General features: G+C 36.1%; 1 protein-coding gene and 1 long non-coding RNA gene across 6 annotated transcripts in view; one reads left to right on the top strand and one right to left on the bottom strand.

Annotated features, from left to right (window-relative positions):
- The window catches only part of rgs3a (regulator of G protein signaling 3a), a 201,527-nt gene that overhangs the window by 66,583 nt on the left and 111,560 nt on the right, over positions 1 to 23,384 (bottom strand). The window lies entirely within an intron of this gene.
- The window catches only part of LOC143715133 (uncharacterized), a 251,763-nt gene that overhangs the window by 164,237 nt on the left and 64,142 nt on the right, over positions 1 to 23,384 (top strand). The gene's annotated exons all lie outside the window — the stretch shown is intronic.

Genomic DNA, 23,384 nt, shown 5'->3' with positions numbered 1-23,384 from the left:
CATTTCTAACCGATATACATTATCTGCACTCTTATGCACTATTCTAAACTGTTTTGTGTTTACTCTGAATTTTTTTTAAAAGAACATTTTACAAATGCATTTTAGAGCATTTTAACTACCCAGATGATGCACTCATTTAACCGAAAAACTAAATGTGAAACATTGGACACTTCATGCATTCACATTTACAGATATGCACTATCTGCATTCTTATGCACTATTCTACTCCGGTCTACTCTGGAATTTTGGTAACACTTTATTTTGATGGTCCCGTTTGAACATTCTGTGGACTATAAGTAAATTAGCAAATACATGTCAACTAACTCTCAGTAGAGTATTAGTAGACTGTATGATTAATATCTGCTAACATTTTATTGTGATGCTCCTCCAACAGATATTCTACTGACTATAAGTAACTTTGCAAGTACATCTCAACTAACTCTAACTAATACTCTACTAACACTCTAATGGGAGTTAGTAGACATGTAGGTGCAACTTTAATTACAGTCAACAGAATGTGTTAAAGGGACCATCAAAATAAAGTGAAACCAAAATTTTAAAAAGAACATGTGCATTTTAAATACCCGGATGATGCACTCATTTAACTGACAAACAAAATGTTGAACATTGGACACTTCATGCACTCATATTTTAACAAAACTCTACCCTAAATCTAAAGGTTATTGTTAAAAATGCATTTGATGAAACAACCTTGCTAATTTATCTTGCTTCTACAAGTTTTTGAGCTCTTTTATTGTGACTTGTGTTTCATGGGACTCGTACCCAAGCAAGTTCAATGATGTACCAGATAAGTGAATGAGCAAATTTACTATCAGACCAGCCATACATATGAAGCTGATTATGTGATGCTAACATCAAAATGTATAAGTTTACAAATCATGCACTATGATAAAAGTGTTTTAAGCACATAACATGGACATTAAAATACTGAAAAAGAATAAATATTTGTTAATCAATAATCTGCCCCGTAATCATAATTTGTGTGAACGGGAATACAAGTTGTTGGTGTTTTACTGCCTCTAGTGTTCATTGCAGTGAATTGTATGTATAGGTACGTTTTTGGAGTTTTGAAAAAATGTAGGTAGAGGCACATTTTTCTAATGAGCCTAGATTGATAGATTGATACTTAAAGTTGAAACTGTGCATTAAAAAGGGATGCCAATGGGTCCTGATGTCAATATCTGACATATGAGACATTGCAACTACCCTGGACAAATGGGCATCACATTAAATAAAATATAAATATACATATTTTCAATCCTGGTCCTGCAAACCCAAATCACTGCATATTTTGTCACTATACAAAAAAACAACAACAACAACAACAACAACAACAAGTGAGTGACTCAGAATTAGGGTTGACAATAATTATCTAGTCCACGTCGGCTAATATGCATGAGGAAAAGAGGTGTGAAAATATAATATCAGTAATAACAGACATTCACATTCAGATGGGATTATATTTTCCTAAAGGAGAAAGCAGGAAAACAAACGGTAATTTAATTTGCTCAGGAATTTGTGCAAAGATTGTGTGAGAAAAACACAGACTTGGCAGATACAGCAACATACTGCGAAATACGAATTTCTCGAATTTCCTTCAGGAAAACTAGTCCCGTCTGGATAGGGCTTCTTTTCTGCCTTTGTTTTTTATTTCAGGTTCCATAGACAAAAAAACAGATGGAGGACATTTAAAGTAAAATACAGAAAATAATTGGTCAAACTGAATTAATGAGGAAGACAATCATTGGTAGACAAATGTGTAGTATATCCAGTCCAGGGCAAGCCGTAAAGTCAAACATATTTTACTAGGCTTGCGAAGCTGAAAAGAAGAATCTATAAAGTATTTTTACAGTAATAAGCATTTTTCTGTCATCTTTGGGGGTGAAAAATTAATGACCAGTCGGGGGGGGGGGGGGGGGGGGGTTCTTCAACATTGTTTACTAGTTTACTAGATCTTGCTGTATATTAAATGACAGACAGACAGACAGACAGATAGATAGATAGATAGATAGATAGATAGATAGGATAGATAGGATAGATAGGATAGATAAGATAGATAGACAGACTCTCTTTACTGCAACAGAAAACAAGCTCAGCTGATGCAGTCAAAAGCAGAAGTCATAAGATTTGAAGAATTCATATAACCCCGGCTCACATGATGTGCGGCGTATTAGCTCTCTCTCTCATCCATAACTGGAGCTTCACTAAGAATGAGCCTCTTATCTCGCCTGTGGTATTTTTAGGTTGTGTAAAAGGTTACTACTGAACAGAGCGACACGGAGGAAATTAGGGCACAAGAACCGAAGACAGATGATTTCCTTAAACTCTCTCTTTTGCTCTGTTATCCGTGACGGGATGGTTCAGTCTGAGTCCCACGTGCATCGCTCTCCCATCGTGACGCAGAAGAAAAAAATAGAATAGTTGCGTACTGTGAAAAAAATGTGTTTGTGTGGGGAAAAGAAATAAGATAAAAGATAAAATAAGAGAGCAGCATGAACTACGTGCAGCTTTGAAAGAAATAGAGACAATGGATTATACGAAGACAAGATAGATATTTTTTGCCTGTGCAAAAGTGTAGTGGGTCGTTGCTAGGGTGTTGCTAAGTGTTTTGCTGTTCAGTGGTTGCAAGCATGTTCAAAGTGGTTGCTTATTGGCTCAAATCAAAAGCGCCCAACCCTAAATGTTCAAATGAGCAATGTGCCTTTGCAAACACCACTAATTATTAAATCAATAAGGGTGCAGTATTACTTTATTCTTGCTGCTTTTACAAGCTTTTTAGTGGCTCCCAGGAAATCATCTAATCTATTATTCATTCAAAGCATTACGCCGTCCAACACGATGACTAGAAAACATATTTTTTAATGCAGAATGATACTGTGGATTTGTCAAAAGGTCTTTGGATGGAATATAAACACCAAAGACTTTAGATTTACAAAGACAGTACATTCATATTATATCTAGCCTTTAAACAATAAGAAACAACATTTGTGGGACAGATCATGTTGCAGGTTTTAAATGTCACGATTTCATGATTCCCCCACTGAAGTCGATAGGATGTGGTCTAGAAGTTGTGAATACGGCCACAGAAAGAACTGAGTTTCCTTGAAGGGGTCTTTGTTTAACACTTAAATCTGCATGTGAAACCGGAAGTGTTCTTAGTATATAAAATGTGTGAGGCTTAAGACATGCTCTATCCAAGCAGGTGATGATGTGTATCTATCTATGTAATGACTTGCTTTTATTGCATTGTTGTGTTCTGAAATGTGTCAGACTGCAATTATTGGAATTGCATTAGCAGCAAGAACGCTATAGCGCACATTAACACAAACTGTCTTTTATTCATACAGTTTTCTCTTTTCTCTGTCGGGTCAACTACTGCAATGGACCCTTTTCACAGACTGCATGTGATGATGCGTTTCCAGTTATTAATATTGTATATAATCCTTAATTTTTATTTTATTTAATCTAGTCTATAATTTATGTTGTCTTACCTTGCAATAAAATGACTGAAAACTGGTTGCATGAGTGTTTCTAATACAAACGGCTGAGGGAGTGATAGCAAATATTACATCTTTCTCTCTTCTCACCACCGTAATCAGTGTCTTCATCTTTTCTTTCCCTCTTTTTGAAAGTCATAGGCCATTTGGGAGTAGACGTCACAGCTGGTGACAGAAAAACGGAGGTAACAGAGGAGGAAAACGGGTTTTAAGGAGTCTTCATTTTCATAGAATATCGTCATCAAAGACGGCCTTGAAGATAAACGCTGACATTTTTGGTTGCAAGTCATTAACTCTTTCCCCGTCATTAACAGTCCGGCTTTCCATGTTTTCACTGTTATACGGTAGGGGGCGCTATATTAGTACAGAATCTCTGGATCAAAGCACAGGCAAAAAACAAGCAAAAACAATTGATAAAAACATTACTTATGCACGTTGTAGTCATTAGGGAAACAACTAATTTCTCCGCTTTTTCATAAAACTTACCCACATTCAAGTGTTGATAAAAAAAGAATACATGAAGCTAGAATAAAACAAACAAATTTTTTCGTTTGATTGTTTGATTGATTAAAAGCAGAGTCTGTTCTTTCTTTTAATATATTGCATGTTTAGATATTCATACAACAAAATATACTAGAGACCATACAAATTTTGTGAAAATGATAAAAAAAATTATCGCTGGGTGGCAACTTTCTTTTTTTTTTAACGCTGGTGGGGAAAAAGTTAAACAGACAGACTGGATTCATAAAACCTCAGATAATTAGTCTACTATTCAAGCATGAATTTGATGTAAACAATAGAAATAAATTCTATTCACATTCAGTTCACACAGGGCATGATGTATTTACCCTAACCCTACAGTTACAGTATAAAATCATATTTAAACCTATAACATTTTACTCTCACAATTCCAACATTTTCTTTCAATTGCAAGATTATATCTTAAAATTCTGACTTTATTTTTGGCAATTGCGAGAAAAAAAAATGAATTCTGAGATATAAACACAAATGCCAATCACTTTTTTTATTTTTTTATTCTGTGGCTTCCATAGAACTGTCCCTTTCAAACACCGAAACACCAAAATAAAATTTTATTGTGGATTTATTTTCTTTTGCTAGAGCAAATTAGAACACAAAAATTTTATTTGTTGTAGTTTCCATTCATCATTTAAGAAGTTTACCCAACAATTTCGACTTCCGTGAGAACCCCAGAAATGAAGTCCATTGTGGATCAGTTGTCTGAGTAATTTAAAGTTAACATACAGTAGGCACGTACAATAGGCCAGCGCCACTCAAGCACTTGTATCTGCGTGTTTCTGACTCGAGAGTGTTGAGCTGTGATCTCCTGCTGCAAATGTCAACTACGGCAAGTGTGTAGAATTAGTGTTCACACAAGAGTCAAAGCCACGGGTGAATAAGCCAGAAAGAGCACATGTAGGTCATGAATGATTTAACTCTACACAACTAGCACCATCATCTTACGGAGTACATCCCGTCATCAAAACACGACACAAAGAAAAGAAGAGGAATATCAGGCTGAAGACCAGCAGACCCGTGGCTCAAGGTGAGGGAATGATTCAGGAGCCGTTTACACGACAACTAAAAACGTAAAACTTTTTATGTGTTTTAGCCGTTCGTTTACACAACAACAGCGTTTTGGGTACCTTTAAAAAAAAATGCACGTTTTTGAATGTAAACCATGTAAACAACAAAAACGTGAATCTCTGAAGACGATGATGTCATGCACATGCGTATTACGCGTTCAGTCTATAGTGTTTCATCGCCATCTACTGGCCTGGCAGCAGAATACAGCGTTTTTGTCGTTTTCAACGTTTGTCCAGCACTACATTGTTCTCCTGTACACTTAGGTTTATGATTTAGTTTGAAGCACAACAAACAAAGCGCAAGTTTGAAATTACGTTCCGCACACAGAGAAGTTAAAGGTGCAGTGTGTGATTTTTAGCGGCATCTAGTGGTGACGTTACGAATTGCAACCAACAAAAGTTACGGTGGCCGACAGGAAAATATGTCGTCGTCTGAGACAGCAGAGAGTAGCAGTTCAGCAATGAGGTTTCTTTACAAGGATAAATTAAGAAATTATGTTTAATTAATTAGTCAGTAAAACTATGTTATTGCGAATATTATTGTTACTTGTTCATCATTGTGTCAGTGTTTTATTCGCTGAACTAAGCTTGCTTCCTTGCACAAAGAGCAACATAGTAACGAAACGCGTTTGTCCGTTTAGGGCTCCTGTAAAAACATGACCACACAATATGTCGACCTCCATAGAAGGGGGCGCCGCGGTTATGGAGATATAAATTTCTCATTCTAAGGAAATACAAACATAACGGTTCATTACATAACATAACGGTTCAATACAAACATAACAATTGAGCATTGTACCAAAAACATACCGAACTGTCATTCTTGTGTACCTTTACACCCCTACACCTCCAACTATTATTGATCATCTCAGTCGAACATGACCAGACACAGCGAACCCACTGAGTGCACATCGCCACTGGCAAACTGAAAGGGCAACATCACTTTAGGGAAGATGAGACACTAGTTATATCATATACGATAAGTTATCATCAGAGATCTTGTGATCCACGTCTCACTGTCGTTTCCCTGAGGCTGGAGATCGGGACGTTTCTTTTTAAAGAAAGCAATCTGGGAGATGAAGCAATTTTAGCTTCATATGCTCACAATTGGTACAGTCGCGAGCTGAGTCGGCCTGAAACAAAGACGAGATGTTATTGTGAACTAAATTGTGCCTCTGTCTTGTTATATATTAATGAGGACACTCGCTGTATGCAGAGCATCAGGCTTCATCGGGCTTCAGAGATCATCACTCCTGCAGCATCAGCTACTGAACTCAGCGACTTCAAAGGGAACACACTGCCTTTTACTAAATAAATATATACCATCTCATAAAAACCTAGCTTGAATATTGTGTAAACCAGTAGCAGGGTTATTTTAGATAACTGAAACTAAACCTTAAACTAAACAAAATGTATAAATGATTGAAAAAAAACTTAAACATTTAGTTTAACTTGATGTACTAAAATAACTAAAATTAAAATAAAAATGTATTGCAGCAACAACAAAAATAATTCTTTCTCAGAACTCGTTTTCCGTTACAAATATCTCAATATACTTACTGTAAGTCACGATACATTTACTAAAAAAGCAAAATTACTGTTTCAAATAAGAAAATCAGACAAATAAACTTAATTCAAAAGGAAAACCAGATTATTTCTCTGAGCCAATTGGCAGATATTTTTTAAGCATAAACTCACTTTATTTTGATACAATTTTCAGTAAACAACAATGACTTAATAATGACAAAAAATATTTAGATATTTGTACTGAACAACAAGAAAAAAATACTGAGGAAGAATTTTTGCAGTGTAGACATATTTAAAATATGTAGACATTATATAAAAATGACAAACAACAAAACTGCGAACAATTTTTAAGCCAAAATCCAAACGTAAAAATATAAAAAATAAAAAATAATTCAAAGTATTAATAAAAACTATAATAGTATCTGAATGATACCAAAATAACTGACTGGATGTCTTCAACACTTGATGAATCTCAACTAATGTAACTTACAGAGAAAGAATCCCAGACAAAATTAATACCTAATCATTATTTCATAAAAACTCCATTACCTGGAGGAAGGTTTTTTAATGAGTGATTAGCAATGGATGAAACAATCTAAAATGTGTTGGCAACTTTGCCTTTATCATTTTCCATTACTCTATCAATAATTATACCTAATAATAAATTAAGGTCTGGTCTTGTTAATCATCCTCCACAGTGATTTATGATCAGTTTTCATGAAAAGGGTTATGTATGTTTTCAGACCTTCATACCATCGAGTCGGCCTCAGACGACGCATTCTCAAACCATTAAAGTACAGTATGATGCACATTTTGATTTGCACAAAAAATATGAAAAAGCTTTCTCAGAATGGAAATCTCCAATTTAATAAGCCGTCTTTGTACAATTTCCATGAGTGCACCGGCTTTTATCAGTCCATCAGGAAACATGTTTGTCGGCACAGTGACTTTGCAAGGTTGGCATTAAATCTTTCAGAGACATTTTAGCAAGTAAACTAAATAGATGAATCTCAGGAAACCTGTCAAGAATCTGACATTCAGAAATCAAACCCAACAGAAAAAAAAGCTAATTGATTTTCCTTAAAGAACACAATGGTTATTTTTAGGACCATTAATATGTTCTGCTTTGTGATATTTTTCTGGGGTCTGTGGTGGCACCGTGGGGAATACTCCAGTAATTGTTTGATTAAAATATGTGTTAAACAAAAATACAATATTAAGTACAGAATATAAACTGCCTAAGAACGGATATAGTCACATTTACTGAAAAATTATTTTGTGTATACATAAGTGAACACACCCATGCTAAAGTTGACTAAAAAGAGGAATAAAAAATCATCTTTTGGAAATTGATCTTAATGCCTTAATTTAAAAAATTAGGAAAAATCAAACCTTTAAGGACACCAATTTTCTTTGTGAATGAATGATGTATCGTAAATAGATAAATGTTCTTCCTTAAAATTGGCATGGTGTTATTTCAGTTAGCCTAATAGCTGGTGTGATTTGCATTGAGAGATGATCTTATGGAAAGTGCCCCATGCCAATCTCTAGATATGGTGAAGGGAATGTGATGATGTGGGATATTTTAATTCCAAAGGCCAAGGGAACTTTATCAGGATGCATAATATCCTGGATCCATGAAATAACTGGCGTTTAAAAATAAAAATCTGCTGTCTCTATGGGAATTTAACATAGGGGTGTCCTGACTTACGCAACCTGTATTTTAAGGAAGAACATTTATTTATTCACGATACATTATTCATTCACAAAGAAAATTGGTGTCCTTAAAGGTTGGATTTTTCCTCATTTTTTAAATTAAGGCATTAAGATCAATTTCCAAAAGATCATTTTTTATTCCTCTTTTTAGTCAACTTTAGCATGGGTGTGTTAACTTATGCTTAGCACTGTATCTGTAACAACTCCATGTTAATTGCATCAAGCCCAACAGAACAGATGTCTTTTTTCAAGCAATCGACTCCATTATTATATAAAAATCTATATTTTAAAAAAAATTATTGGTTTATAGTGCATTTTCACATGTTTTCTGCTGATTTCAGCATGTGCCATGCAATGAAATAATAAAAAAACAACTTTAATCACACACAGCTGCAACTGAATCAATATGTTGTTTTTGTGTTCTGGACGAACTGAAGACAGATCTTGAGGAACCGCTCTGATGTGTGTCTGGACTGTATTGATAGACGTCATGATCATCTGAGCGTCAGCTGACTAACATGACCTGCCTAAAGCTATGCTTTATTTCTGCCAATGTTGTTTACAAATGTCATAATACCATCAAGGTTACACTATATGTTGATAGTCCACTTCACACATTCTTAACTAACTTTGCAACTACATGTCAACTAGCAGTCATTAGAGTATTAGTAGAGGGTTGGTAGAATAAGTTGGTATGTAGTTGCAAAGTTACTTATAGTCAGTAGAATATCTGTTGAGGAGCATCAAAATAAAGTGTTAAGCAGACAGTCTATTACTCTAGTGACTGCTCGTAGACATATTACAAAGTTACTTAGAGTTAGGAGAATATCTATCGAAATAAAGCAAAAATAAACTGGCTTTCCGCACCATTTGCTATTTATAGACCACCAGGGCGTAAAACATACTTCTTTAAAAGCAATAGTTCACCCCAAAATAGAAATTCTGTCATCATTTATTCACTCTCAGTCTTATGAATCTTTCATTCATTTTCTGGTGGAAAAAATAATATTTTGTGATATTCTCTAATCATTTTTGTCCATTTATTTCAAGTCTATGCAATCAACATCTTCAAGCTTCAAAAGTAGCATAAAGACATTGTAAAATTGTCTCTTCTGAAGAGACACGATCATGTTATATGATGAACAGATACATATGGTAACAGAAGCTCAAGCATGTGATCTTGACTCGTGAGAACAAACCTCGCAGGTCAAGCAAGGGCGTTTACAGTATTTGATCATCACACTATAATCTGTCACATTTTTTGCAGGTGCAAAATTCTGCCAGTTATTAATACACATGATATCAAAATCTGCAGAGTAGGTTTTTTTCTTACTTGCCACCAAAACTCAAGAATTTCCTTCCTAAGATGACTCATCTCTTTAGCCAAGCATACACGTAATTTATTATCGAAACACATGGTTACGCATTAATTAGTTTAATACAGTTGGTACTTAAATATGACTTTGATTTAAACATATGCAATATGACAAAACAGACTTGTCTGCAGCATATATTGTTGGTCAGGTGCTCAAAAATATCTTAATAAATTATGATTTCCTACATTTCCAGATATAGGAACTGGCTTAAATGCATATAAAATAATCAATAATATAATATCCCACAACATTCTAATCAATATTTTGGTAAACTAGCTTTATGATCATACAAACATTGATACTGACTTTATGTCAGTATTGAAGGCAAAAAAAATTTGTCGGCAACATGAAATAGATAAGGTGATTTACAGTGTCATAACACAGAGCATGATAAAAACCATTTCTTTCTGTTTTAAAGGATCCTGTCACCAGGAATCGACCAATGAATAATGTTGGTGAACATTAATGTTGGGATGATTGATAAATCAATGGGACACTGAAGTTAATTGTCTGCTGTCTCGGTGGGTTCGTGCGCACAGAATGAGGGAATCATTGGGAGAAACATGTCTTTACAGCGGCATCGGGACAGCATTAGAAACAGCAGATTAAAGGAGAAACTGAATGGGCTGGGGGTCAAACACCTGGAAGCGGACACATGGAGAGGAACGTGCCTCGCACACCAAAACACCACCAGATCAACAAGAGGAATGAAGAAAGATACTGAGACAATAGACACTAATATGTGCAACATTTGTGCCTTTAGGCCGTGTGTCCACCAAAGCGTTTTTTCACGCAGCTGGCGTAAAATTCCAATTGTTTTCAATGGGAGCGCCGCGTTTTTTAAACGCCGTGAGCGTAACGAGGTGCTGAGCGTGTATTTAACGCTCAAGCGCTGAGCATTCTGCGTTTTTTACTGGTCACCGAGAGTTAAAAAATTTTCAACTTTGGGTAAAACGCTGCGCTCATCACTGTCACTTTTTACACAGCCGTCCAATCACAGTGGAGGAGGGGCGGGACAAATACCACATTGACCGATTGTCACAACATTCTTTTTTTTTTTAACAACGACGTCAACCAGCAGAGCTAACCGAACAAAATGGATGAAAAATAGATTTTTAGTATGAAACAAATTATCTACGAAATCAGTTACAAGTAAACTGTGCTGCGGATATTCTGTATCATAGCAACGAATCGTCTCAACTGAAAAAACGCAGCGCTGCCAAAACGCTCTCAAGCGCCCACAGCTAGGCGTTTTCAGCAGAGCGTCTAGCGTTTTCAGCTGGCTAAAAACGTTTTGGTGAACACACGGCCTTATGGGTACAGCATCGTGTCACTGAGGCACACTTGCAAAAAAAAATTATTTTCTCACAAAATTTATTTTCTCACTCACTCACGTATGTTTGTTTTGTTTTCCAGTACACATATCTTAACATTCTTAAATCAAGATGCATTTACTTGGGAAGACGATAAGATATTAAGTCTTGTTTTCTGAAAATAAATATCAAAATTAAGTGAGTTTATACTTAAAACAACAAAAATATCTGCCAATGGGGGACAGAAAAATAAACTTAATCAAGTTTTTTTTTTCTCAAAACGTACAGTACAAAAACAATAATTGTACATCATTCATGGAACTTTTTTTAGGAACATTTTAGTTGGATGTTCGTCTAACATTTTTAAATGTATACTTGTTACATTCATAAGTAACATTCCCATTATGTTTGCAAAAAGGAATGTTTTCTTTAGGGCTCTACTTGTGGACTTCCACAATCTTCTCTGCTTGCTAAACGTGATACACACTGCCTGATTCGACTAAAATATAAACGATAAAAGTGATTGCAGGCAACTATTCACGATTACCTCAAGTCATATTTCACAGTGATGTGGATTTATGGTTGTTTATAGGATAAAACGTTAACAAACCTGAACAATTACATTTACATTTATTACATTTAGCTGACGCTTTTATCCAAAGCGACTTACAATTGCTATACATGTCAGAGGTCACACGCCTCTTGAGCAACTAGGGGTTAAGTGTCTTGCTCAGGGACACATTGGTGTCTCACAGTGGATTCGAACCCGGGTCTCTCACACCAAAGGCATGTGTCTTATCCATTGCGCCATCACCCACCCCTTGAACAAACGTGAACGATGCTCGGGACAGTTGACGGGCCAGCGCTGCATTGTCACGGATGTTTAAGCCTTGACAATTTAAGTATTCAAGCGCAAGAAGACGTGGAAGGGAGCTCATTTCATTACTCGTCCAGAAAACTGCGTCTCAGACAGCGCGCGAATACTAAACTGAGCTCTCTTTCACATCTTGTGCTTGAGCGGACACATTTACACACAAAATAGAGAGTATCCTAGTAAACATAGTTGGTTAAGTCTCAAGTGAACGTAAACAGTTGAGAAAGTAAACGCATGTGTACTGTATCAGTATATTAGATCCGTGCATTCGCTCTTAAAGTGACAGCAGCCTAATAGTCCTCGAAAAAAACACTCACTCCTCTGAATAACTTTTGTAACGTTAATAAGGATGTTTAATCTATACAATCAGAATCAGAATCAGAATCAGAATCAGAAAGAGCTTTATTGCCAAGTGTGCTTGTACACACAAGGAATTTGTTTTGGTACTGAGGCTTCCAGTGGACATATACAAATACAACATTAAACATAATACTACAAATTATAAGAATAAAAAATAAAAATATAAATATATGAGAATAAAACTATCACAGTTGGGTTTAGTCAGAATAGACATTTTCAGATTTACAGATTATGAACCTATTTACAGTGTTTTGAATATTATAAATAAATAAATCTACATATAAGTATCACCTGAGTTGTGGGATATTGCACTAAACAGTGGGAGTATTGCACTTACAGGCATATGCCTTGGGAGGAGTGTTAACTGTTCAGGAGGGAAATGGCCTGTGGGAAGAAACTGTTCCTGTGCCGAGATGTTCTTGTGGACAGTGATCTGAGTCTCCGTCTTGACGGTAACAATTCAAACAGGTGGTGTCCAGGGTGAGTGGAGTCTGTGATGATTTTACCTGCTCTCTTCCTCACTCTGGAAGAGTACAGGTCCTGGAGGTTTGGCAGGGGGGCACCAATAATCCTCTCCGCAGTCCGGACTGTCCGTTGTAGTCTCCTGATGTCTGATTTGGTAGCTGAACCAAACCAGACAGTGATGGAAGCGCAATGAAGACTATGCAGTGTTATTTTACATTTGCTTACTTTGTTAAAATTCTGTACCTGAAATCTACTGACAAGAAACCTGTAAAGCAAAGCTTTGTTCATTTGTACCTTTGATATAGCATTTATTTGTGCTTTTGCTTGTAATTTGATTATTTGATCTTATTTTATTACTGACTGTTTACTTTAATGATGTTCAAGTTTTACATTAATTAGGCTAGTATGTTTAGCTTTGGTATCGAAATTGGATAGAATTGTGAATTTCCAATGGTATCTACAATTTTGGTGTTATTACTGCCTGCTTTTGCCCCAAAAAAAGCTGTGTTACGGCCAATACATTTTCTTAAATCACCGGACATTGGCAGGTGTGGCAAAAAAAATTGTTTTAGGCCTTGGTTACAACGATTTTTCAAAATATCTTCCTTTGTTTTCAGCAGAACAAAGAAATATATACGGGTTTGCAAAACCTTGAGTATGAGTAAATTATGAAAGACTTGTAATGTTTGGGTGAACTATCCCTTTAAAGGGAATGTTACAAAATCATTCTTTAAATATATTTTTCTTAGCCGGGTATTTGCCGATTTGTTGACATTATCCAATAGCCTACACAGCCTGTGAATTAAAAAAAAAAGTAAATCACAGGAAAAAATCTTCGCAAATTTGTAATGAGACCAGATAAGAAAACACTGTTATAGTAAGGGTTGATTTCAAGTTGACCTTAAAGAAGTCCCATTTGTAAATTTAATTTGTAATATTTCTCAAGTCCAACACTGTGAAGTCTAATCTCAATATTTTCAATAAAGTAAATACAGCTTTATTAGTGTTTCTTTCTCCTATTCTATTAATTAAAGGGTAATTGTTGAATAGTTGCCAGCAATCACTTTTCTCATAGACATTTTAGCCGAATCAGGCAGTATGTGTCAGGTTTAGCAAGCAGAAAAGATTGTGGAAGCCCACAAATAGAGCCATAAAAAATTTAACAGAGTAAAAAAAAACAACCTTTACCATATTTATGGCTATTAGACACAATCTTTCTGCTACGGAGGCCCAATATATTCCTCCACTCTCTGAGAGAGAGAAAGAAGGACATTAATCAAACACAGAAGGTCAGGGACACACAATGCTTGATTAAGGTCACACAAACCATCACAAAGTCATTCGGCCCAATAAAGACGACCGCTGCAGTCATTAACATGGCCGCCACAGGGAAGCCTCGTTTTCTTAATCCCTCGTGCCCAATCTCACACAAACAAACAGGGTTATGTTGCTAAATGAAAGAAGGGAAGTGAAATGTTGCAACCCATAGGCGGGGCATGTTGTATCATGACTTAACGACATCCACGTAATAAAAGTCTTACAGAGCCTCCCTAGAGTAACATATGTGAAAACAAAATATTTAACATTATTTGAGCTCTGGCAACAATACTCCAGCCTTAATGATGTTTCCTCGAGAGACGAACACGACAGAGTGAAAAAAAATAAATGCTGGCGAACGATAGCAACTCGGTGAGTACAGGAATTAGCATTAAAGGTGCAGTGTGTGATTTTTAGCGGCATCTAGTGGTGAGGTTACGAATTACAACCAACAAAAGTTACGGTGGCCGACAGGAAAATATGTCGTCGTCTGAGACAGCAGAGAGTAGCAGTTCAGCAATGAGGTTTCTTTACAAGGATAAATTAAGAAATCATGTTTACTTAATTATTCTGTAAAACTGCTCATTCTAAGGTAATACAAATGTAACGGTTCATTAAGTAAGGTCTTTATACACCACTGAAAACTTATTTTTCAAGGTAGTGAGGAAACGCGCTCTGTAGCGCTGTGTGTTCGCTGTCGGCTACGCTAGAAACATGACAAAACAATAAGTCGACCTCCATAGAAAGGGGCGCCGCGGTTATGGAGATATAAATGTCTCATTCTAAGGTAATAAAAACATAACGGTTCATTATGCAAGGTCTTTATACACCACTGAAAACATAGTTATGGATCTTATATTGCATTTCTGTCAATAGATCCTGAGAAATATTACACAATGCACCTTTAAGCTAACGCGCACGCTAGCCTGTTTGTTTACATTCTTGTTTCCGGAAGTCAGTCGCTAGTTCCGCATGCTCGATGACATCACGTACGTCGTTAATAACGGCAAGTGATGATTGGTCGAGAAGCAATGCGTAGTCTTGCCCACGGCAAGCATTTAGGAGTCAAAATTGCATAATCTGACACAGTGACTATCATTATAACTGACAAAAATATTATGTAGTCTGAATCCTTTATGAAAGTGCAGCTGTCAAATATGAGATTACAGACTCCAAAATTTCCAAAAATTTTGATCACAAATTGTTATAATGTGAGAACTTATACAAATTCATGAGTGCAGTTCATAAGCAGAGAGCTCTGAGCTCAAGGCACAGATTATTGGGAAAAATCTGCTACTGCATGTGACCCTAGGGGGACTCCATACTTTCTCATGCTGCAGTAAATAGAATTCACAAAAGGGAATAATGTGAATTATCTCTTTAACATCGTCTGGTTCTTATAGCAGGCCTCGTTGTAATGCAGTGTTGACATGTACTGTGTTCATTATTTTAGTATGATTTTGCACAGGTGTGTTTACCTGTACTTTGAATTATGTGTTGCATTGTGTTGTTTTTTAGAGCTAAAGGAAATTTTGCATTAAAAGACTAAGCTGTCAAATAACATATTGGAGATTATAATGATAACAATTTTCCGCTGTTTATCAGAAGTGAAAATTAACTTTAGTGTTAAATTTGACTTTTCCCTTGGTTTTAAAATAACTAGCAGTGATTAAAATTCTCCATCACTACGACGGATTTCCATTAATTGGATTGCAGAGAGGCCATGCATGAGATCAATGACATCTCGGAAATGAACGGGCTTGGGACAAAAATCCCATGAAACTGCCCCCCAAATTCCAACACAATCTCATGAAAGTGCGTATCTATACCACGAATGTTATTTCTCGTGCCATTTATACGGCAAAAATGATTTTAGCGTGCATACATGCTACGCACTGAAAACCCCTTGGGTAGGATTAGGGGTGGGGAGTGCGTGCGTATTACCAGAGGTGGAAAGTAACGAATTACATTCACTCTCGTTACGTAATTGAGTCGTTTTTTGGGTGTACTTCTACTTAAAGTAGTTTTTAAAATCTGTAATTTTACTTTTACTTAAGTAAGTTTTGTTTGAAGTATTGTACTTCGCTGCATTTGAAATCATATCCGTTACTGAGTAAAAATAATACAAGGGAGAAAAAAAAAAAATCACACTCCGGAAACTACTGCATTGATTGAAGGGCGGGCACAAAAAAGGTGACGCAGACCCAGCTGAAGCTGAAAGCGAAGCGCCCTCGAATTCTTATGAAGCGAATTATGGCCAGTATGGAAATACTTTGGATGTAGAAAAAAAGTGTGGTTGTCCTCGAGGATAGATATCCAATTTGCAAAAAATGTGGACAAAAAGTGGCTGCAGGATACATAGGACACCATCCCTCCTGCAGATAAAGGTATGTCCCGATTATAACTTAATGCGAATGATTTACGTGATGCAGAGGGAATCCCGGAATCCAGTCATGAAAATGACTGGATTTTTCCTGACATAATAATTATGTCAGGAAAAAAGTCCAAAGTGTGGGATCATTTTGAAAAGTCGAAGGACGACCCTAAAAAGGCTGTTTGCAAACTCTGCAGGCAAACATTTGCCTATCACTCGTCAACATCGAATATGTCTTATCATTTAAAACATGTAGGCCGGCTTCATTGTGAACAAGTCGAGAAGCTCCCTTCTTCCCAACAATGTGGACAAGCTGGTGTTCCTCTCACATAATATGAAAAAAATAAAATCGAATTGAAAGCTTAGGTAAGAATGCTTAATTTCCTTTTTGTAGTGTTTCTGTTTGCTATCCGTTAGGCTATATAAAAAAACGGGTATTTTTATAACGGGTAGGCTATACAAATAAATACATTATTTTTATTTATTCGTTTTTACATAATGCAGAAGTTGTTTTTTATTCTGTAAGAAAAATTAGTCTGATGTTTGCAATTTGTTGTTTCAGGTCAAGACTCATCCGTCGTCTTAATGGCAGTTTGCGGCTTTGCTCTGATATTTTGGATTTGTATTAGTGTTCTTTAAATTAGCCTATTTGTTCCACATTTTGTCTTAAATATAGCCTAGTTGTTCTAAACAATTTAATCAAATACTTAAGCTGTTGATTTGTTTGCCGCCTTCTTTTTTATGCTAATTTTTGATGTTGTGCCATGTGCATTTATTAAATTGTTCGTTTTTGTTAATTTTCCTTTTGAACAATATAAAAATTATATTAATTTAATTTTCCACTGTATTTTTATACCAAACAGCGTTTTTGCTACAGTATTTATTTGTTGTTGTTTTTTTTTGCCTTGTTTTGTACTAGGCCTAAGTTACTAATAAGTTTATTTAATTTATTTTAAAGAACGAATTTTAGTTTATTTTATTCAAAACTGATTTTTTTTTACATGTAACTGTTACAGTTTGTATTTTTGATAATAAATTATTAAAATGCACAGGCAGTCTGATTGCTGTTTTTATGTTATAATTAGCCTATAACGTGTCTTAAGCACTGTATACTTTAAACGCTTTACTAGTCTGTTTTAAGCGCTTAATTTTCATTTTGAACGCGCTAATATCATGCTTTAGCATTTTCTGTCATATGGAAGTGTTAAACTTCAACTTGGACTATACCTTTCCTTGTATATACGCAAGTTGTTATATTAATTTCATAAATGAACGATAATTCGACTAATCGCTAAAATGCAGGAGTGTTAGTCGACTAGGAAAATCTTTAGTCGGGGGCAGGCCTAGTAAAATTTCATTGAAGTAGTAGTACTTTTACTTGAGTAGAATATTTTGTTACTCTTTCCACCTCTGCGTATTACATGCCATAAAGTGCGTGTCATATGCACGCAAAAACTATTTTGGCGTATAAATGGAACGAGAAATAACATTCGTTGTATAGATACGCACTTCCATGAGATGGGGCTCCAAATTCCCTTTATAAAATTATACTTAATCGATAATTAGCACAATTAAAGTGAAATTTGAAAAGGAATGAAAAGTGTCGATTGCAGCATTACATTTATACCTGCTAATTTTTCAGTGTAGACAGCTTCAGTGATTTTTGCTAACTGAAGTCATTGAGCACTTTATGGATGAGGAACGTTCTTTGCTGTATATAATTTATTCCCAGTTTGAATAACCATTTTGTTTTTCATGCTGCTAAGATAACCAATGTTGATTTATAATATGTAAAAACGCAATAATCTAATTCATAAATGGTTCTCAACTCTGTGTAGCCTGCAAGAATATTACAACTTGAGCTTGCATGGACTTTTTGCACAAATTTGTTCAAAATCTGATGATCTGATTTCTTTCCATGGGCAAGAAAATCTAAGCGTCTATACTAACGAGATCACATGGTCTAAAGCCACAAACTTATGCCGGGTGTACACCAAAGGATTTTCACAGTCCCAGACTAAAGACCTGCAGTCTTTAGGAATCTTACTGGAGTCTCGGCGCGCTCCCGTCGTCTCGATCGTTAAATGTGACGGGATAATCTGCAGTGGGCGACCCGATTTATGCCAGTCTTTCTCTAGTCTTTCATATCAAACATGTTTGATATTATCGCAAGTCTTTAGTCTGAGACTAAAAACTGTGAACCCAAGTCTTTAGATGTGAGCTGATAATCTTATAAAGTCTTTTCTAAATCTTTTCAAAGTCTTTAGCTGTACAGAAAGCATTATTTTGATTTCATTAGTGACCTACAAATACTGCAGAACTTTAAAAGATTGTCTGAATCAACATAAGCACATAATTACTTTACAGTTGTTGCTGGTAGACAGCAATGAAATTAAAGAGACTTTTGCTCAAGTTTTCTGCATCTTTTACAAAAAGACATCTCACATGTGTCTCCTCTAGAGTTTCAGAATAGATCTTAATGTCTCAAACTGTGCTCAGATTTGCCAAGAGCCTGACAGAAGCCAGAGATCTTAATACAAACTCAATCCTTTCAACACCACATTTATTTTATAGCTCTATTCGGCTTCAGTTTCAAGAGTTAGCCAAGACAAAGTTGATGCCTCCCGAGATTTAAAAGCGCAAAACCATTTTACTCTCAAACAAGGAATAAAACGTACATACACAAGCACATACTCGGAAACACTAGTAAAGAAGTAAAGCGCACCATCAACACACTCACCATCAGAACGAACACACAGCCGAGACACGAGAATCAGACCCTGGTCACATGTGCATCAGTGTGTGTGTGTGTGTGTGTGTGTATGTGTCAGACCAGGTTACAGTGCATGCAGATTCAAGTTTCTTCTGCAAGATCACAAGAAGTGCAAGAAAGGAGAGAAAAAGGAAGAATCTAGTGGTTGGACAGGCGACACCCTCTTCACATAAACACATCATGAGTGGAAGGAAAGGAGAGAGAGAGAGAGAGAGAGAGAGAGAGAGAGAGAGAGAGAGAGAGAGTGAGTGTATGTGTGTGTGTGTGTGTGTGTGTGTCTTTCACAAACACACCATTAAGCGCAGATCGCTCACCCTAGCCTCACTCAAGACATCATGCCACTTGGCTGGACTTCTATGTCCGACTGAACACACACTCATTAACGTCCACCACACACACAGTAGCCCTATCTGCTCTGTTTGCGCTGCTCAAAATGGCCTGAAAAGCAGAAACGTAAGAATGGTAAACAAGCACAAACTAGTTGAAATGCTACTAAAAGCTGCAGCTACGAAGTAAAGCAAGTAAATCAATGATTCCTCTCTTAAAAACAAACATTTTATATACAAAGAGACACACTGTGATCATAAGAACAGAGATCATATATTATTATAGAAAGGATGTTTTTGATTCCTCTGTTCCAGTGGACTTATTATGATTTTGAGCTGATAAATTGTAATTTGAGTTGGCCACCACAGCCGGCAGGATGATTAATATCTGATGGTTTGAGGAATTCTGCACTGAGATCCACTGACGGTAAAGGCCACAAAACAGTGTGACGTAGTTTTGAACAAAGTCATGGCGAAAAGGAGTTTGTTTGGAGTTCGTATTGAGAGTTCGAAACAGCTTAACAAAGCAAACTTTTGGGAAAAGTTCACTCCAACTGATAAACACCTTTAAACCACCATAATCTGTGGTGATGATGTAATAGGCGGGCGTGGCTCTGAGGCTCCGCCTTCTTTGACATGTAAATTTCTTCTGTTCAGTCCGTCGAGGTCAGACCCGAGTGAAAACATGAACCACTGGACAGCTACTTTATAGTAGAAACTAAAGTTAATTCTAATTTAAAGACACAGAAACTGTTTTTGTTATGTTTACTACTGCAAAGCTGCTTCCTTTTTAAGGTGCAGTGTGAGATTTTTAGCGGCATCTAGTGGTGACATTACGAATTGCAACCAACAAAAGTTACGGTGGCCGACAGGAAAATATGTCGTCGCCTGAGATAGCAGAGAGTAGCAGTTCAGCAATGAGGTTTCTTTACAAGGATAAATTAAGAAATTATGTTTACTTAATTATTCTGTAAAACTATATGTTATTACGAATATTGTTGTTGCTTGTTCATCATTGTGTCAGTGTTTTATTCGCTGAACTAAGCTTGCTTCCTTGCGCAAAGAGCAACATAGTAACGAAATGCGTTTGTCCATTTAGGGCTCTTGTAGAAACATGTCGGCGCATTTCAATGTAAGGGAACCCCCGGTGTGTGTAGACAGAAACTGCTCATTCTAAGGTAATACAAATGTAACGGTTCATTAAGTAAGGTCTTTATACACCACTGAAAACTTCTTCTTCAAGGTAGTGAGGAAACGCGCTCTGTGGCGCTGTGTGTTCGCTGTCGGCTACGCTAGAAACATGACCACACAATATGTCGACCTCCACAGAAGGTGGCACCCGCGGTTATGGAGATATAAATGTCTCATTCTAAGGTAATAAAAACATAACGGTTCATTATGCAAGGTCTTTATACACCACTGAAAACATAGTTATGGATCTTATATTGCATTTCTGTATAGATCCTCAGAAATATTACACAATGCACCTTTAAGCAATCTATTTATACAGTGCTATATAAATAAACGTGATGTGTTAATATGCAGAGCTTGTGCAAACATCCACATCACTATGATCAGATGCTTTCTTAACTGCTGTTTTCTCAGCGCTGTCATTTTAGTCAGGCATTTCAAACTTCTTTTTACCCCTAAGCGATGAACGAAGACAAATTTTACCATACTGGGGCCTTGAGAAGCACTTCCAAACAAGCTGATATTGGAAAAATAACACGAGCAGGAAAGCATCATATCTGTGATATTGGCTGTGGTTCAGATCTTGTTTTGGCACGGGTTCTGTCATGTTCCCTTCTTGATTATAGACTCTCCATAGTTGGAAGTTTCTTTGCTTTAATAGGTTAAAATGCAGTTTAAAACTGTCCAGGGTAGATAGCAACCTAAATTCAGTGCAACAACACTATTTACGGTAGCAATGAGCCACAATACTGCACTAAGACCTTCTTTTCTATGTTCACAGATATGACATAAACCGAACAACATAAACTGTTTTGTTTTCCACCAAATCAGATCCAACATCTAAACATGTAGATTTACTATGAATTGGGGTAAGGGATGAACAAAGCCATCAAAACAGATTCAATTTGTCATTCGTCACCACAGAAATCCACCATATTGTTTTGAAATAATTTTATAGAAATAAATATTCACATAAAAATGTAGCCTACTGAACATAAAATAATTTGAGTAAATTAGAGTAATCTTTGAAATTAACCATTCTTTGACCCATGGTCAATAAAAAGAAATGTATTGTCCCCCTGTGGTGAAAATCAAGCTTTTAATGTTTATATGTCTACGTGGTGTTTTTAATATGCTTTAAGACAAATCATGTGTAAATTCATAAGTCGACAGCATTACTGAGTATTTTCTCCTTAAAACTGCAGTGAACCAAAGACAGTCTCAAAAACACGCTTTGAAATCGCTGGTGTTTCTGGCGTCACAAACTACCTTGTAACCAATCAGATCAACGTGTGATCGTCAACGAGTGGATCCCTGAGTGAGTGAGTGAGTGAGTGGAGGCGGGGCTCATTTGCATATTCATAGATATGAATGCATACTAAATGAGGCAAGGGTGTCGAGTTACATTCAAGCTATTTTAAGGCATGAAGAATTTTTTTCAAGGAAAAAACTTTTAAATATGTAATTTTGGTGATCAAAGATGAGTTTTAAGGGATACAATTATTGAGGGGGACTTTAAAATGACTGATTATTTAAAACACTGATTATCATCCACTGTTTCTAGAAATAACCCATGTGGTATGACAATAATTCAAACAGAAAATGAAAATATTTACTTATTTATTTACGTACTTAAACTCAAATGGTTTGGTCCAAAATAGGAATAGAACTGGAATAGAATTTTCTGTAACACTTTAGTTTAGGGTCCAATTCTCACAATTAACAAGTTGCTTATTACCTTGCATATTGCTATGATATTGGCTGTTTATTAGTACTTATAAAGCACATATTAATGCTTTACTTTGCATGACCATATTCTACATCTCTTAATCCTACCCAGTACATAAACTTAACAACTACCTAATAAACAGTAATTAGGAGTTTATTGAGGCAAAAAATAAAAGTGTGACTGTATTTCCTGTATTCTGAATGGTGCACAACCCTGGTGTCTGTTGGTATGTGTTTTATTTGATCTCGTGTTACGATCTCTGTTGCTTTGCACCTTTATAGTTCCTGCTTTTAATGTGAAATAAGAAACAATGGTTTGCTGGTCTTTCCTTCTTTTGGTTTCTTACATGTTTTCTTACATGGAACACAAAAGTAAATGTACGTGCAACAACTGAAAGGACTAAAAAGCAACACAAGCAGCTCTTAAATCGAATTTGTCATTGTGTACATTCCTATAGGACACGTCACAACATATTTGACATCGCTGGCATCAAACACCATTGACTGAGTTTATCTTATCACTGACGTGAAATGTGGCACTTTTTAACCAGTAGGGACTTAATTATTAGGTTTGTTGCTCACACAACTACTGAACAGCTTCAAATATATCACACCGGTCACGTGAACTACTGTACTTTTATAGCACTTTCTTTGTATGGAAAAGAGCCGTATGAACACTTTGCTAAATTTCTCTTATCGTGTTTCACAGAATACAGTTTGAAACGACATTAATGATGACAGATTATGTGGGTAAACTATTTAAACTAACGAATTAAAGTTTTCTCGAATGCCACAAAAGCAGGAAGTGTTTAAGAACAACAAGTTGAGAAATCTCCTCTTCACATGAGTTTGCTGCACATTTACACTCACGCCTGTCTCATACAGTTACAGTTTATCTCGCCTCCATGAGCATTGTGGGAAA

The sequence above is a fragment of the Siphateles boraxobius genome, unplaced genomic scaffold (genome assembly GCF_051911475.1).
Source record: "Siphateles boraxobius isolate OS27281-9 unplaced genomic scaffold, OSU_SipBor_1 56, whole genome shotgun sequence".
Lineage (NCBI taxonomy): Eukaryota > Metazoa > Chordata > Actinopteri > Cypriniformes > Leuciscidae > Siphateles > Siphateles boraxobius.
This window is presented reverse-complemented; position numbering and strand designations above follow the sequence as displayed.